Here is an 18,083-nt window from a genome sequence, read left to right as displayed (position 1 = left end):
AGTAATTTCAATTACATTCCGCAATCGAAAAGCAGATTAGACGTTCCATCTGCTTTCGTTTGCATGTAAGTATGCTTCATTTTTAAACATTGTTTATCTACTTTAACTTGACAGGCGCCTTTGATGCCTCAAAGGTGATACAATTTCTGTGCCTGGGTATACCCTTCATTTATTTTTAACTAATAAGTTTTATAGATTGGCTGGCAATTTTCTCTCCGCGTAAAATAACAAACTACTTATTTTTACAAGATTCCAATAAAATACGCAATTATATTTATTTCAGTCAAGGTAATAATAATTTCAGCAGGAAGAAAAAATCGTTTTTTCTTTAATTATTCCAATATTACACAAACCTGCAACTGATACTTCAATAAATTATTAATCTCAAGCAAAATCGGACACAGCTTCCGGCAACAATAATTTTCTCCTCAGATAGGAGTCCGATATTTTTTCCTCAAATCGTGGTTATGGTGAGAAATTACATCGGGAGACCATATTTCACGTTTGTTTTTCTGCTGTGCCCAATGGACCTTTAAGTGAGGGAAAGAAAAGCGCTGTGTCGCTAGATTGTAATGTCGGGGATTTTTTCTGGGGGCGAAACGGAGCCATTGGTGTAGCGAAAAATATCCCGCTCCTGCAAAATTAATTTTTAGATAAGTTTACCATTCTGACACACGCCCAATATATCAATTGTGCAGTGGTAATTATTTGTTCTTATTTGTACAAAGAAACACTATGCAAATGCGTGTATAGCGCAGTTATACAACGAAGGCACTTTTAGAGCAATCGTTTTAATATCAGATTGTCAAGGAATTTTCGAAAATTTGCTTTTGATTTTAATTGATTGAATTTTTGGAACACTTATACTCAACATTATATGAATGAAAAATTAAAAGTATAGTAGTACACTCCACTACTTAGTTTTTGTTGTTAAAACAAATAAATAAAGATAATTAATAATTTGCAGCGAGAATTATCATATAAAACGTAATTTTAAAGTAGTTTAAGTTTAACATGTACATTAAAAAAAAAACGAACATGAAGAAGTGGAATCTTTTAGAGTTTTTATTTTCACTGAATGCGTGGTTATATTTCTGTAATAAAAGTTTTAATTGACAGTATCAACTGCAATTATAACTACAATACAAGGAGGAAAATTAATGTTTTTAATTCGATTTCTCTTGTGTTAATCCCTTCGCATTTACATGAAATCAATATTGTCCCTTGAATGAATAAACAAATAAAACAATTTCCCAACTAAGATCGGCCCGAAAACCCAAAATGCAATTAAAAAACTTCCATGTTACACCCTTGTCTGCCCGACGATCAGCGTTATGCTATGTTTAGCAGGGATACCACCCACAGACAAGCCCGCCAACCGTCCTTTTTATTTTTTTGAATTATGATCTCATAATTCATAAATTTGCCCGGCGGCATTGTGTACTATGTGTACATTTACCCTCAGCGAATTTTTTATACGCCTTTTTTATTCCAGCTCGTTAATAAATACTCTGCAGTTTCGTTTTTTAAAAACAAATATTTTTCTGTCGCTGTTAATATACACAGCGACAACGTCGGGTGATTTATGCAGTTCTGTTGAAACATTTACACTTTGGTGCCGAATAACATTGAAATAGGCAACGTTTCTTTTTTAATTTCTGAGTAATTATAAGCTGTTCTATTAATTAAATAAAAGCTGAAGCTTAAAAAATTTTAATTTAACAATACTAAACAGTGCAATAAAAGATAATTTTTAAAAATTTTAAATAAACAACTTCAACTGCAACCGTTTCTTATATCATATCACAGAAAAAGAACCAAAATGGCAGGATAATGGTTTCTGAGAGTCGCCCGCCCACCGCTCTTCGATGCAGGTCAATTGCGCTGATGCATTAAAAGGGGTTTACAACTTAATAAAGATCGCCATTTTGCTTAGTTGAAATAATATTACTATAACGTGATTATATATATATATATATATATATATATATATATATATATATATATATATATATATATATATATATATATATATATATATATATATATATATATATATATATATCGTTCTTAAAATATATAATGAAGCGTAAAATTTTAGGAATTTCATACCCATTTCGGAGCTAATTTGCGTTTGACTTAAAATCTAGCAGGGTATAATTTTTACGATTAAATTAGATAGAAACGTATCCTGTCATCGGTCAATTGAAATGAATAGTTATTATATGCTTTAATGACGCATGGAAACACGAGTTTTATTAACCTGCATTTAAACGCAGCAATTGGAAAATGTAGAACACGTTATATATAAGGCATTATACCACTGGTGAGTGGTTTTCTTCAGTTTTATCAGGCGATGCAATCTACCAACAGAAATTTGAATAAAAGTTAAAAATACGAAGGCAATGGTAATATATAGACTATGATTATAATAAACCATGGATTAATTTTGTCTATGTCATTTGGAACTCAGGATTAGTAGACAACCTAAAAATTTTAGGTATGCTATTGCTATGCTAAGCACGGATCCTGTATCCAGAGAAATGCAATATGTAATATTTATATTAATATTACGCGCTTTTCTAGTCGTGAATGAAAGTCAACATCTTCATTCGTAAATGCGTATTCACTAATAACAAATGAAATAGTACTACAGAATATGATTTGATACAGTACAATCATAGTACAAATAACCAAAGATTATATTACCTAGAAAATTTTATACTAGATTTTACGATAAGAAACAAACGATGTAAACTTTTTTGTTTGGGTTACTTTAAATTACTGGACAAATAGAATCATTCACGCACCAATGTTTGTTTTTTAATTATGCACATTAAGAAACTGTAAATAACTTAAAGAATTTTCGTGTTTTAAATTAACTAAACGCCCAGAAATAAATGGCCACCGTTTTTTGTGTTTTTCTGACCTTGTATAATTATATCATTGTGTCGACTATACAAATTGCCATTTCGAACAGCTGACTGGGGCGATCAGAGGTCTGGGCGGCCATTACTCTTTCGAAGGGCAGCCGCACGCATCTACACGTCCGCCAAACCGGCTGAGCAATGTGGGAAAATGTGGGACTGGGTCTCAATTACCTACGTCCCGAAAAAAAAAATGTCTTACAAGGAGATATTCTTATCGGCCGAAGGAGCCGCATCGGTATTTAGTCGTCTATGCGGGTAAACGAGAGGTTGCTGCATTATACAGTTAAGTATTATATTTTTTAATAATTGGACAATTTCAATTTATGCATCGCTTACGCCGCGATTATTATTTAGTATCGGTTTAAGGAATTCACAAAAATTCAGCTATTTCTACGGTTTCTTAGCAAATTCTTAACCTAATATGCATCAAACACTCCTCGCAAGCAGTGGGCTGTTAAAGTATGTACAGGATGTCCAATTAAGCAACAGAATCTTGGAAACCACCGACCGTGAAGCTTGTTTTATATTTTAATTTTTAATTTGATTCTATTATACAATTTCAAAATAAACAGTCTTTTTCAAAGACAACGTAACCTTAAATACACCACTTTCATGAAGAGCCAGGAAAAAGGGTGGAATCAAAGTTGTCTCATCAAGATTGTGGCAGTTTTAGTGGAAATCTGCAATTATTATTGGTATGTCCGCTAGCAGTAAATTTAACATGCATGTACTAAGAAATAATTTATTACTATTTCCCTTGGCTGTAGCTACTTGCTTATTATAGTTGGTCGCCCTGTATTATTTGCAGTGATATCACAAAGGAGCTTAAAAAGAAAACTATACTCTTCCAATGTTCATCTTCATATTTGTTATATTCCTTCATGATAAACTATAGTTGTTGAGAGTTTTTGATCATTCTTCCTTGTGGCTGGATGACCCCTATGATCCTGAGAGTTACATATAGCGCAGCCAAAAAACATCCTTTGTCCAATTTTCTTCAAAAGATGTAAATTTAATATTCAAAACAATCTAAAATAGGTAGTATTGCAATCGAAATAATTTAGAGGTAGTAATGTTCAAATTCTGATGCAACACCACAAAACACAAAACGATCTGCTGTTTTAAACCCCAACAAAAGTACTTACATCTTAGGTATTGCAAATCAGCGACATAAAATATTATCGCAAATGAAAAATAACAAATATTCATTTTCTCATTCTTCTGGATAAAAGGAAATCTTTATCGTGACATTCACCCATTCGTCAAAAGATTTTTCTGCCCGGTATGTTTCATTTTTGAAACATACTTTTTAAAAAAATCGTTTGAACTAACCAAAACCTGACAACTTTCATATTCACAACTGCATCAAACGTTTTTTTTCGCCGATTTTTTTACTTTATTTAAAATTGCGTCATAAATCCCGAAAGTTCTTTCTTGATTTGGCATTTTTAACTGCATTACATAGAATGTTAAAGAATAACGATTGTTTTGTTAATAAACATCTGTCTGAAATGCCTCCGTCAGACGCTGTAAAAGGGACGCCCAAAAATCTTTTTTTCCATTATCTCTCAAATTCTTTAATATACTTAAATGTTTCTGCTGACAAAATTTGAGCAGTAAGATAACTCGCTTAATTATTTAAATCAATTTATTATTACCGTTACTTGCTAAAACCGCAAGTAATTCCAAAATTAATAATTTTGTGGACCTTTCTATGGAAAATTAGTTAAAAAATATTATTTTTGTAAGAAAATTCTAAAAATAAAGCGACGCTCCCAACAATAACCGTAGGAAACACAATTTTTAGGACCCCTTTCACAGAATACGTATTTTCGGAGGTCTATAACCCAACTCGGGTTATTTTTTAATATTGCACTTATCCTAGAAATTAGCGGATTTTTTTTCCCAAACGCCCAGTATATGTCGTTATATGTGTTGTTATAGTGTAGTTCAACGATATCTAATTTTTTATATCCTTTTTTGAAAAGCTGATTTGTTTTACTTCACGGAGTGAAAATAAACGTCATTTACTTTATTATTGTTTATATTTACAGTGTCTCGCAGCAATTGGCAGCGCACCGCGACTTGCCAAAACAACAACGGAAAAGCGAAGGCATCACCAAACAATAAAACCTTTCCAGAACCCGCAAAATAAAAATGCCGCCTGAAGCCTCTCGCCCAACGTACATAATCTCGATATGAGCGATCAGATATGCATGTACAGGGTGTCGTTAGAACACCGCTCCGTCCATTGTGCTGTCCGCTATATTGCGAATTTCTAGATGATATGGGAGCAGGAGCTACAACCGAAGAAGGGAACGGCTTCCTTGCCGACGAGGCGCAAATAAAAAGATGCAAATCTCGAGCTTGTATGCGTTGGATTTCGCGGAACTTTGATTCGAATTAGATACTTAGATCGAAAATAATAAAAGAAACAGTTGAGATTTTTCCTTTTAAAAAAATGTGCTGCCCATTTTAATTTCGCGGTAAAAGAAAGAACACATTAGCAACAATACGGTGCTATTCATAACTAAAGGTAAAAAGTTATAATACCGAGATAAGATAAGAGATTTTTGTCTTAAAATTAATATTGATAAAACTTTGTTTATTTATAGGTATTTTATTAAAACTTCGAATCGACTAAGTGACATTAAAATATTTCCGCACATGCCCCTATCCCATTCTCCAAATACAAATACATGAAAAAATGGACGGGACGTTTAGTACCTGGAGTACCTTAAATAGACAGGTTATGGAAGATTTGGTTTTAGCTTCTCCTTACAGATTGTGACCGTTTTCACAGCTGTTTCCGACAAATAATCATGCGCAATACGATAAACCGTGTCCGTACAGAGATTTCTTATTGGTTCCTACAGAATTTCTGCATTATTATGAGCCGGTCGTGTTTTCAGATCATTTTGAAGATATCATATATGTATATATGCCGAAATTAATGTATCAAATTTGCATACCATATTCTATGTTTAATAGTTTCCTATATAAACATACGTCTCGCAATGACAACTATTTTTGTTCTATTTTTTCATATTTCATTTTGTACGCCGCATTCAAGCAGCAAAAGACACTTTTTGATGGATTTTATCAAAATTTTTATTAACAAAAACTACACAAAAATAATTTGAAACTTTTTATTTTATTATTTTATCATATTTTTTTGCGATTTCGCCATGCATCAAAATGTTTTTTTGTATTCGGTATTATGTTCAAAAGTCAATGCTTATTTTTGGACGTAAAAATAAAAATTTGGTGCAGTAATTGCGGAACACCCGACACATGTTTTAATTTTCTGACTGGGGTACGGATACAAAATTAAACCATGTTTAAATACTGTGCCGCAGAACGAAATTCGCGAACATAACCTACTATAAGGACCCTATGGAAAGTTAGGGATAACCTCGGAAAAATTTACTTCACGCATAGGTAGACGTACAGTTTTGAGGTCTATCGGAAATTGAACCATCTTAGACCCCCCGTGTTACAACTTGTTTCCCAACAGTCGTGAAATTGGCTGTGAGAAAAAAAACTCATTTAGCCTACCCTGGCTTGCTGGTTGTTCAGCAATCTTTAAAATTAAAATATTACTTATTACTTACCATGATAAAATGCTAACAATGTGTCGAATAGAAATGTTAAATTTCGGTAAAAATTCGCATTCTGAGCCTATATCGCTCATTGGGTCTAATAATGGCTGTTTTTAGTTAATTTGAATATTTTTTGTTATAAAAAGAGAATATTACAAATCAATATGTAATTATAAGAACATATCACTATAGTTTTCGTAATAAGTGGGAGAGTTGATATGAGTTATCTTAAGATTTCAGTTTTTATTTTCCTAAATCACTGATTTTCTCGGAACTCTTATTTTGTAGATGTGCCACTATTACACCCAGTGAACGATATGATAAATTTTATTTACTTGGTAGTTTTCTTAAAAATATTAACTTCTTTTTTTTTCAAAAATTATAAGTATATAGATATGACCAGTTTAGATTAAAAAAAAAAACAATAACCTTTACCTTACCAAACTATTACACCGCAGCGTCAGGAGGGTGGTAAAGAAGAACCGAGACGACAATGTGAGGTTTTAGGAAAACCAATTCGACACTTGGATCGATAAATCAGTCAAAAGTTGCGGAGTGACCGGTCGATTCGGAGCCGTGGAGGCAGGACGGCGGAACGGAGGAGATCGGCCTCCCGAGATGATTTATATTCTCGCCGCCACTTGCGCATGTGATTATTATAATAACAGTGCTCTTTGATACCTTTTGGCCCGAAGGTATCGTGCAAACAGTGGCGTCCATCCGAATTTCAAACCAGAAGTTAATGTTCAATGTTCAAATTTGTCTCTAAATATTCACCAACACTACCACTACTTGCAATAGAAAACCAAAACACTTACTTGAAGAATTAGAATTGTTTTAAGTTCAGTTTGTTATCTGTTGCTTCAAGAACTTTACATTTTACGTAAAATAGGTTTGGGACTGGTTGCATATTGTTAGATAAAACCTAAATTATAAACCTACAGTCTAATTATTGAAATCATAATACAAATACAACTTGCGAGTCTTTAAAATGCATTTCAACAAACTTCTTTAAACCAGATGTTTCAGAAAATTTCTTTTGATCCTAATTTCTTAATATTCACCCGAATAATGATAACATTATAGAAGAAGCATCATTAAATTTTGATTTTGCAAGAAAACAGGTTGTTTGAGAGAAGATCTCAGATAGTTTATCGTAAAATTCATAGTAAAATTCGAAGAAAAATATTAGAATGTGACATCTTTAATATTTTGGTTGATACGCCCATCAGCCCCATTCCTAAGTTTGAAGACATTCTTTAGGCTTGAGCAACGACTGCGAATAAGGCGCCTAGCAACAGGATGGCATCAAATTTTTTTACCTACTTTTACAAGGTAGAAATAAATAAGTAACTAACTAATTTGCTTGTAAAAAACTTAATATGTAAAGTAAATCGTTACATACATGTTTTACACTCAATTTAAATACAATTTTTGTATATATTGCGCGTACGAATTTTGTAGTATAGTCTGATACGATTTTATTCCAGACGAGTATAATTGTATACATAAAAAAATCAATATTCTATTGTCAGATTAATGCAGTGGTTTCCAACCAGTTGAGTATTAATGAAATCAGATTGCTAGAAAAATTAAGGGGAAGCAACATTTTTATTTAAAGGAGGCGTAGGTACAAAAAGTTTGGAAACCACTGGATTAATATGAATCACTTGTGATAACTATGCGTCTTAACCAGTGTAATATTTTTCCACTATCAAATATCAATACGTTTATAAATTTTGTCAGTTTTATGAGGAAAAAATAAAATTTGATTCCTAGATTCCTAGCTAATTATTATGGTTATTAGTATTATATGATTTTCTAATTCACAATAAACAATTGATAATAGTATATTATACAACAATTGTGCAATCGACAACTTTATTTGGCACGAGCGGAGTTCACTTGATAATAATTTATTATTCGTATTGTTATTAAATATTTTATTTAATAACTATTTAACACCCCTATATTATATACTTGACAATTAGTTTTAGTTAATTAATATTAATTACTGTCTAGTACTAAAATATTATTTTAACTTAAAAAGTTTATTCAAGAAGTATTTTTATCCGTGTTATCTATGTTCCTCTCGCAAAATTAGTTTAAATTTGTATTAATTTAAAAATTGAATTTCTTAGAAAAAAAATTGTTTAAGCATATATTATGCAACAAGCGTGGTAAACGGCACTTGAGTCACTAGTTTATTTGGCACGAACGTAGCGGGTGCTTAATAAACGAGTGAGATAAAGAGTTTGCTATACTATTTCTACGACCGTATATATAAATTAAGGTTGATGCTGATAATGCTGATAATACAGAAACTTTTTAAGCCATAAAAAAATGTCGACATGTCTCCTTCAATATGCCCGTCTCGCTTTCAATTCTAGAGTAAGAAAAAATAATAGAAAAATTTCAAGTCCGTCAAAGAATCTTGAAACAGTAGATTTTTCAGACCAACAAAAAGCTCTTACAATAAATCATAAATGGTAAAACTAATAAAATCTAATTTATCATCATAACAACTACCCCTCAAGAATGCAGTGCCGGCCATATTTTGCAGCTTATCATCAAATCTTAATCAACTTAATTAAGAACATACGTTAATACTTAATACATATCTGTAAGAAATGAATTCAAAGTGGTTTAAACCCTATATCAAAATCAATCAATCTTTTAATGACTCCTGGTGGATGCGCTCAAGTATATCGATTTAATTATTGCAAGAACTTAAGGAACAACTAATTCGGAAAATGACTGATGATATCTTGGAAAGCAAACTGATAATAATAAAAATTTTAAAGTTGGTGACAAACTAAATTTTAACCAGTTATTTAAATGAGCCATTAAATCAAAATGCATAAAAGCAGAACGAATAAACAAAAATAAATATAGCGGGACAAAACAAACAGAAGCAGATAATTGGAGTCCCCCAAAAATTTTGCCGTAACGAACCAATGAATGAACTATAGGCAGTCATTCAATACCTCATTATTTGGGATCGTAAAATTCCTACGATTAGGATATCGTCTGGTTGACTTTTACGACATTTACGATGTGTTTAGTGCGAGCAAGTCACGAAATCAACTTTATGAGGCAATAAAGAAATCTTGGTGCCCGCGCATGTGCCTCTTGCCAAAACACTGGATACGAACGAGCGGTGAAATTGAATTAAAGGACCGTTATTGCTTTAGTCCGCTTCTGAATGTCACAGCGGATGATTGAACAGCAACGAATACAACTGCTGTTAAAAAATTTGTTTAGGTTACTCGAACTATTCAACAAATATTTCCATTTTGACATACTTCTTTAGATCGTTATTAAAATCGACTAGTTTCTTTAATGAAACTACTTCATAGGTGGTCATTAACTTACTCATTTCTTAATATATCGCTTGTTTCCCATTCGCGTTAACTCCAACACCATTATTTCTGTTTATCGCTCACACCATCTTAATTGTCGATTCGTTATTACTATGCGAATTTGGCATTTCACAAAGCAATGCGCGTGCCGATGCGTAATTACTGAAATTATTGCGTTCGTAGCTTTGACCACAAAATTGATTATGATTACTTAAAATATGTTATCATAAATTTCATTCAAGATCTATTTCATTTATGAAAATAATTTTGGGGTTTCTTAAATATATTAATTACCTGCTAAATAATTTTAAAGATTTTTGGTTTAGAAGAGAAAAAGAAAAAGTTTCCTATTCAGAGTAAAAAGATGTCAATTTTGTATATGAAATTGAATGTTTGAATTTTGACTTATAAAATATATACTGAGCAAAGAATATTTCCTAAAACCCTTGGTGGAATACAGGCACTAGCCGATGAATGAAAAGGTACTGTATTTATTTTCAAAAACGAAAAGACACACAAAAGCAGTCAAGGGACAAAAATTTCGTATTTTTAATTAGCTTAGTGTTTCAGACAAATAATTAATTAATGAAAACCGAAAAAAAAAATTAAACAAATTTAACAATTTAAACAAAACTAATTACTTTTACGCTGGTAGAGATACATATTTTGTTCGTATGCAAATAACAAAACCCAAATTTTAGTTTGCCTTTCTACCTATCTTGCTTTTCCTTTTGGCAAGCAATAACAGTTTTGGGATGTACGTAAATAATATATATCCGCCGGTATTCATCCAGAAGCATTTAGAAAAAAATTAATACTGAAAATAGCCAATTATATACCTTAACCATTACTACTTCGGACATTTCCGTCAGGGGTTTGGGATCGATAGCATGTTTCCGGTAGATTTTAGCCACTGATTGTATTTTGACATTTGTCAGTTCTGATGGTCACGTCACACGTCACTCGAATATGAATGTACTAGTGCTGTTTTACAAGAATGCACCCAAAAGCTATTTGTTGTATAAAATAGTATGTTGATAAATTGCTTCACCCTCCCCAGAGAATCAATGAATCAAATCCATTTTACCAAATTTAGAATCTGATGTCTACATCCTAACCAGAATTAACAGAACACACAAAAAAATTGGGAAATAAATAGATAAAATAGGTCCATAATTGCAATTATATATAAAAGTTTCTACTTCGCATTTAAATTTTTCCAAACATATAAACCCGCCAAGATCTTCTTGAAACTACGATGCAACCTTTTGTTAAGTTTTGATTTGAAAGTCTTATAATGCAGACACCAATAACGTACGTAACATACGCCCATGGACTATTATAATTAAGACACGAGCTACGAACATCATAAAAGTGTGTCAACGGCGACATTGTTGCCGAACCTTTATACAATCGTCTATTGGCTTTTATTGTTCGGGCTAATTTGCCGACCACTTTGCCTCCGGTTTTATTGCGATTTAATTGGCCATTCCGCTAATTCTTTCACGCCCAATGAGAAAGCGGTTTACGCTTGTAATTTTCGCACTTCTAGCCGCATTATTTATTGCTACTTATAAGTAATCATTTCTGTTTATTGTTTATCTGTTGCACGATCTTCATAGTGCTTTCAGTGCGTTAACAATTCGGTAAGTAAAGCGGGAGAGTTAACCATGTAATTTTTTTCGTATTGGACTGAAAAAAAAATTCTTTGGTTAACGAGAAATAAATTCCAAATTTATTTATTTATATTTTAAAAATCTATGTAAAAAATACTACATCCGTGTTACAGCTGAGATGAATATATAGTGGAGTTCGGATATAGTAACCCCGTTTATTGTTAAAATACATTCAAATTTATTCAAAAAGTCTCATAAGAAAAGTGTAAATTTTTACTGTTTATAATGAACCCGGATATAGTGAACTTTCGGATGCAGTGAACTAAATTTCGTGGAAAATTAAGATACATTTTCCGTTTTTAATGAAGTTTTTAGGGGGTTCCCCCGGGGATTTCCCGTAGAAAGGTTAAAATACATAGCACATTTGTTTTGTTATTGTTTTGATCTCAGTTGTGATTTAGATTTCGTGGAGAATATTGATGACAGACCTTCAAATGGAGAAGCAAGAACGAAAAGCATTAGCTTTGAAAGAAAAATACGATGTTATACAAAAAATTAAAAGTGGTATGAAATAAAGTGATATTAGTCGTGAAATGAATTTGCCTAAAGCAACTGTCTCCGTTACCTGAAAAAAAAAAATTCTCTCGTCGTATGGTCAAGGGAATGCAAGTTGCAAAAGGCTCAGAAAATCAGCTCACGAAGGCGCCAGTGGTTTATCCAAAAAAGAAAACAAAATGTTCCCTTAAGTGGTCCAGTGAATGGGAAGTAGAATAGAAGTAAGAGATTTTGTGTGTTCCACAAGTTGGATTGCACGTTTTAAGAAGAGAAGTTGTATCTCTACAGGAAAAATTGCTGGTGAGTCAGCATCATTGTCATGTGTCGAATAACAGTTTTCGTTACTGCAAACATGTCTGGGACAGAAAAGAAAAAGCCGTTATCGGCAAATCAGCAAACCCAAGATGTTTTAAAAACAAGACCCTACCAGTCAAGTACAGGTCAAACAGCAAAGCGTGGATGGCATCTGACTTATGTACCGAAGAGCTGCTCCAATGGGATACAGAATTGAAGAAGAAGAAAAGAAAAAATAATCTTCTAGTAGATAATTGTCCATCCTAATGTTCTGTTGAACCAAATCAAACTTGTTTGTATGCCACAAAATACCAGTTCAAAACTGCAGCCCATGGACCCAGGTATAATATATTCCCTGAAGTGTATTGTATGTAAGAAGATTTTGCCGATAAAGATAATAGAACCAAATGAAGATGGACCGTGCTTGGCAGGAAGTTAGCAAAAACACTATTGCAAGACGATTTTGACTTGACTTGCTGATGAATTGCTTCTAACGGTATGGCTAAAAAAACATTCAAGAGATCCCGAAAATACCAAGGAAAATACCGACACCCAGACAGCCCTTGAAGCATAGAGATTGGGCTTGAACAATTTCGACAATAGACGATCAAGTTATTCCAACCGAATCGTTGACAGGCGAATTTACCAGTTAGCGTCAATAGGTAAATATCTATAACCTGAAATGTAACATTAAAATAATGACTGATTTTATTGTTTTTATCAGAAACAAATGCAGAATTGGGTGAAAATGAGCTGAACGAGGAGGCTATTGTTTCAGTAAAATACGGGACCCAAAAAATAATGGAGATTCGCACGTTTCTGGAGTTACGCGACGTTCGTGAGAAAGTTTGGAATTCTTTTTATCTTGAAAGCTGTATAAGTAATATTAACTTGTCTAACGGACGCGTGCAAATCAAAATATCCGACTTTTTTATCCAAGAGTAGGTGGATACCTGTATTTTTTTTTAGTTCATTTTTTTAATATATTGTTTTATATATTGTTCGCTGGTTACTTGTATTGAACAGAATTATATTTAATTTTCACGTTTTCAACATTACGTAATACAGATACATATATTACAAAACCAACGTACATAATATACTATGTAATAACCTCCATTTATTGGGTAAACATCAGGTGTGTACAAAAGTTCATTTATTGCTTATAGTATCCGGACATCACTGTATGTACAAGAAAAAAATATTTATCTAAGAAAAGAAAAGTCAAAATTAAAACCATAAAGTGAAATACTTAACTATGTATATATTTAACAATATGAAAAACCTGTTTTCGATTATAATCATGTGGCAACGCTGGCCAAAAGTCCAACATCACATTAAGTGTTTTCATACGCAATAAATCTTTGAATGCTCTATAATCAACGTCAGTCAAGTTGACATGACATAGTCCAGAAAACGATCCTGGGCCCCCTCGATTCGACAAATAATAGGGAAAATTGGATTCTGATGATTTTTTCCAATCCTGCAATATCTGGAATTTCATAAATAGGTCCCAGTAATTCCGTTGGTCAGATGCTATACATTGTATAACCCAGAATCGGATGTTGACTACGCATTTGCATATAGCGTTTGAAATGAAATATAATAAGTGGAGCAACCCTAAATCTGTGGGATGACCAATAAAAAATTATTTATTTTTGTTTGTGCATTTTTTTTTAGAAAATATTTAAGCCTAGGTACATTCATTTTTTGTTACCTTAAAGAGACTCTTAGGGTTGGTAGGCTTTCTAGACAGATTGAGTTTTCTGATATGATTATGTAAAGAATAAATATTGGAACTAATAATTTAATATGTCGGGCAAATGTACACCGCTAGCCCCTTTTGCAACAACGCTTCACTTATCTCGTCAACGCAGCACTTAATTGTATCTTTCAGGGCATCTGTAGTTTGTGATTTGTTTAAATTGACATAGCCAAATCTAGAAATAACTGAATTGTTTAACCGGCTGTGTGGTTCGTGGGCCGTCTTACTGAAGCCGCAGGTCAACATTAGCTAATTGCGGCAGCAAAAAATCGGTTATCATAGTTTGGTGGCGCAGACAATTCAAAGTAACGGCGTTTTCTTCCATATTATCAAAAAAATACATACATTTGATGCCGCCCGACCACAAACTGCTCCGCAGCTCACCTTCTTTATGGATTTTGTCAGCCCCATGTGCGATAATTTTGCGTGTTTACGTAACTACTTAATTCAAAATATCATTAAATAAACAACAAAATCATTTAAGTTGATTTTGTGGAAAATGTGTTGTATTCGCTCAATTTTGGTTACCACCAATTCACAAACGCTCGATGCCGACTTTAATTCTTAAATGAGTTGAGCTTGTAAACAAAGCGTCTAGTCTGGTGATGCCCAATTGTTTCTCGAACAACGTCGACTTACGTAATTCTCAACATTTTGCTGCCCAGTGGCTATGTTTGCGTCAATATAGCCTCGACGAATTTATTACTTTGGTCTTTTTTCAGCAGTACCGTGAGTCTCAAATTTAGCGATTAAATTGTGCATAGCGATCACAGGAGGAGGAAGAGCTGCTCGAATTTTACGAAGTGAAACAATAAATTTTGCGAGTAAATTTTCACAATTAAAATTCATTGTTCAAGAATGTAACGTCCCATGGCTAAAATTTCCCAAGTTTTTCCTAAGTAAATGACAAAGGATAACAGCGTAATTCATACATTTCATCATTTGACACCCTATTTATTTTCTAACCTCAAAAACGTTTTTGTATCCCTTTTCGTTTTTTTAATTAAAAAATTTAACAATACTTTTTAAACTTGAATACTTTTTAAATACGTTTGCCACCTAGAAGGCATACCAAATGCAGTACGCTATCTCCAACATACGATATGATGACACTGGTGTACCCATCTTAAGGTAAGAAAAGATTTTTTTAAATTACAGAAGTAATAATATGACAATACATTAAAACTTCCTGATTATAATTCCTTTCAAATGTTTATCTCTAAATATATTTATTTTATTTGTTTTTAAAATAACGTATAGAATCACAGCCGGATCTTCCTTATTCAGGATCAATAATTCTTTCAATTTTGGTTAGTTTTGGTATAGTATTTAATATTGACATAATATAATCCTAGAAAATGAAACACAACACATTTTCAAACCCATGCAAGAGGTAAAAAAACGATTTTACAAAGACAACTGTTGGAGTTTAGGTGAATATATCGAGTTCTATCAAAAAAATGTAGTTGATTGAAAAAATGGTATGAATGTTCCAATCATATTCGATAACAGCTTTTTAAAAATTAAAACTCACATTCGTTTCGGTAATATTATCGGAATATGATAACAAATATTAATTGAAATTCACAATTTCTGGTAATAAAAGGCTAATAATAATTAATGCATCAATAAACATCAACTTCAGTTTTATTTACTGCCGATTTTGCCGAAATGACAGTAAATAAACCATCTGTTTTGAATGTAGGTAGGAAGTTCTTTTTGATTAACAAATGCACGATATCTGATTAAAAAAAACTTAGAAATCCAAAACTTCCTAATCGGAAACAATGGTGCATGCGCCAGATCAAAACTTTTAGTGACGGGAAGTCCAAATGGTTTAGGTAACTCACTAATGGAAGTAGTTCAAAAACTTATTTTAAAATTTTTTGGATATACTGGGCGTAATCTAAAATGTTTAACTAAAATAAAAATACACTTAAACTATATTAATAATTTAATTAATTTTGATAATTGCATGGTGATTTCCACGAACACGCAATTGTTTATATGTGTGTAAACTGCAACATTTTGTTCTAAGCAGATTAATTGTTCTAGGCGTTGTAACAAAGTACAATATACAGTAATTTAAACATGACCACTGAACCGTATAAATACTAAATTCTGAACCATATTTTATACGTTTCAACTTGACTAATGTTTTCTTGTATAGAGGAAGCCAGGTGTTCTATTAATGTTAAATTTACAGTTTGCCACTTTGTCAGTACATGTGGTAAAATTTATCGCTGCCTTCTCGTCTCACTCAGATACCGCGCGCTCTACCGGGCAAAATCCGAAACCCCATGGCTCTAAGCTTTGGCAAGAGTGCTTTTCGGCGTTCAACTCCGCCCAGAAAGCTGCAGAGCTTTTATATATTGATCCGAGGCCCTTCGCGCTCAATATAAAAGCTTCCAAAGTTGAGTGGTTGTAAGTTAGAGGGCGCTGCAGCGGGTGCTATACGCTTTCCAGAAAACCTGAAGCGCTTTATCGATTTTCTTATTGCTTATCGAGGTGGCCGTTAACTTCAACTTTATTTCCATAGATGGAGACTGATTATTTAATGTTTTCAAAATAAATTCTAGTGCAAAATCTAATTTAGATATAAGTTTTTAATATAAGATACCTCGATGTTAAAAAAATATTTATTTAATTCATTTTAATTTATCTTCAACAATTTTATTGTTTGAATTTTAATGATCGAAAACAGGATATGTGAATTCAACGGTTTTAATTAAAACGCTTTTTAAAATTTTAAGCTTTGAAATACCTCCCTAAATAACTGAGGCCGAATATTAACCGGTATTAATGGATTAATATTTTATACAGACGTAGCCAGTTACAGCAGTACACTTTGTAATGTACGGTGAGATGTCAAAAAAGTTAACTATTAGGCATATACTTACTAGGTTACATTAAATTTTTTATTTGCAGTTATTGTTTTTCCCAAGATCTTACATTTTATTTGTTTAAGATGTACGTTCTTATTAAATTAAAGTGTGAATTTAAGGTAGTTTTACGACAAAAATGAAGGAACTATAAATTCCTTCTTCTTCTTACTCATATTTAAGAGCTCGTGATCTGTTAGTTTTGTTAGTTCCTCTGTATCCTGGGAGGTGGAATGCCAGCTGTCCTTCCATCTCTTAAGTGGTTTTCCGGGTGTTCTTTTCCCTATTGCTTTCCCTTCAGTCTTCTCTCTTACAATCTTCTCACATGAGCATACCAATATCTTTTTGTTTGTCTCCCCCATTTTTCAATGTCTTGCACCCCACATTATTCCCTGATGTCAGTGTTCCTAATTCGCTCTCTTCTTGTTTTTCTCACTATAGTCCTGAGCGTTTTCATTTCGGCCATTTGAAGCATGCTTTTCGTTTTGTTGATTTCTTCTCTGGTTTCTATTGCGTATGTTATGATTGGCCTGGTACAGTTCTTATAGATCCCAATCTTGCTATGCTTTCGCATGTATTCATTCGCCCATATTATCTGCCTAAGCAGCCCGACATGGCAGTCGCCTTGTTGATCTGGCTTTTCAGGTCCTTTACTGGGACGTGATAACTCGACAGATCCATATTCAGACATTTAAATTGTAAGAGTTGCTCGATGATTTTGTCCTGAACTACCAGCTTACATTTTAAGGTCTCTTTAGCAAAGGTCATGCTTTTAGTTTTGGCTGACCTGGAAGAATTTGTGTAGGTGTCTCTGTAGATCGTCCACTGCTTCCGCGTAAATAGCTGCATCATCGGCGTAGCATACTGTAGGTTTGTTTATCGTTTGTCTAAGGTTCTGAGGAAATAAATACACTTCGACTTTCTGACAAATTAAGTAAGACTATATTTTCACTTATTTACACAGCACACAACAACAACTTCTTTCAATTCAAATTCAACAATTCGTCTGCCCGCCTTTCGTCTTACAATTCATCTACCTATCTTTCGCCTTTTTAAAGAAAGAGTAAGCGGCACGGC

The 18,083-nt window shown here is 32.9% G+C and overlaps 1 protein-coding gene across 2 annotated transcripts in view; it reads right to left on the bottom strand.

Annotated features, from left to right (window-relative positions):
• LOC132700707 (homeotic protein antennapedia-like) overlaps positions 1-18,083 on the bottom strand; it is a 227,053-nt gene that overhangs the window by 181,000 nt on the left and 27,970 nt on the right. The gene's annotated exons all lie outside the window — the stretch shown is intronic.

The sequence above is a fragment of the Cylas formicarius genome, unplaced genomic scaffold (assembly GCF_029955315.1).
Source record: "Cylas formicarius isolate icCylForm1 unplaced genomic scaffold, icCylForm1.1 PGA_scaffold_4__25_contigs__length_36172078, whole genome shotgun sequence".
Taxonomy (NCBI): domain Eukaryota; kingdom Metazoa; phylum Arthropoda; class Insecta; order Coleoptera; family Brentidae; genus Cylas; species Cylas formicarius.
The sequence above is the reverse complement of the archived record's forward strand: the minus strand, read 5'-3'. Positions and strand labels throughout refer to the sequence as shown.